We start from the raw sequence: 1,219 nt of genomic DNA, 5'->3' as shown, positions 1-1,219 counted from the left end.
AATCCGAAAAAAATGTTGCCAAGTTAGAGATCATTTTTTTTTTGTTCCAGATAAAAACTAAATAAAAACTTTTGTAGCGTATTCTATAAAGATTTGAATAATTAATAATTCTATACGAAATATCAACAATGTTTGAAAAGCTTGCTGAAAACTTAATAAAAGATTAACAATTAAAAAAAACTAATTGATTAATTAATTTTAGTGCAGATTATTTGTAATAACAAAATTTTCTATCAAAACTTATAATAAAATCAGAAACTTTCAAGTAAATATATATAATATATAGTATATGTATTGTTAATTTGTTGTAAATTCTCATGATTTGAAAAGAAAGCTTATTTGATCAAAAGCATTACAATGACATATGCACCAATGAAGTGATTAATATTCATACTCAATATTCAAATCAAAGAAATGATTGAAAGAGAACATTAATTAATGAGTTAACTCTTAACTTAGTTAGATGAAAAATTCATGTCTGATTTAAAAAAGTAGTCACCTTTAGAATCTCAAAATATATATTTTTTAATGATAGTCCAGCAGACATAAAAAAAGTCAATAAATTATATTAAATTATATTATAATTAAAATACAATATCTGATATACCAAATAAAAAAGATTATAAATGAAGTGTTCAGAAATTAAATAAAAAATAATTGTAAAAAAAATTAAAAAAATGATAAATCAAAAGTTCTTATTGAAATAAATTAAGTAATATAACGTGTTAATAGTTAATCTTAGAATGACCTAATTAATGTGTAATATATTATAATAGAGCACATTAAAAAGTACTATGACTAAGTTACCCTAGTTAACCTTAAAATTTAAGGGGCTTTTGAGTTCATTCATTGCAAGAACTTAAATTTAGCTACAAAAATAATTAACAAAATTTAAATTAAATTATATAACTAAAAGGAAAAAAGAGATGGCGGACCGACCTTTTTGTTAATGTTTAATTAATAAGAATAAGATTATTATATATTTTAATTCTATTTACAAATATACTTGAATTTAATAATGATTTATTACCTGAAAAGGCAAAGCAACTATCTATAATTTTCTACGTATGACATGTCATATATAGCATTATAATTATATTATTATAAATTATACTAAAGTTTAATATAATTTGTTTAATAATTAAACAAGTTAAGAAGTAGTAAGGCATATGTAGTAAAGATAGCAAAGTAAAGTATATCAGTGGTAAACTAATAACGA

Source organism: Helobdella robusta, assembly GCF_000326865.2.
Source record: "Helobdella robusta unplaced genomic scaffold HELROscaffold_1661, whole genome shotgun sequence".
Taxonomy (NCBI): Eukaryota; Metazoa; Annelida; class Clitellata; order Rhynchobdellida; family Glossiphoniidae; genus Helobdella; species Helobdella robusta.
The sequence above is the reverse complement of the archived record's forward strand: the minus strand, read 5'-3'. Positions refer to the sequence as shown.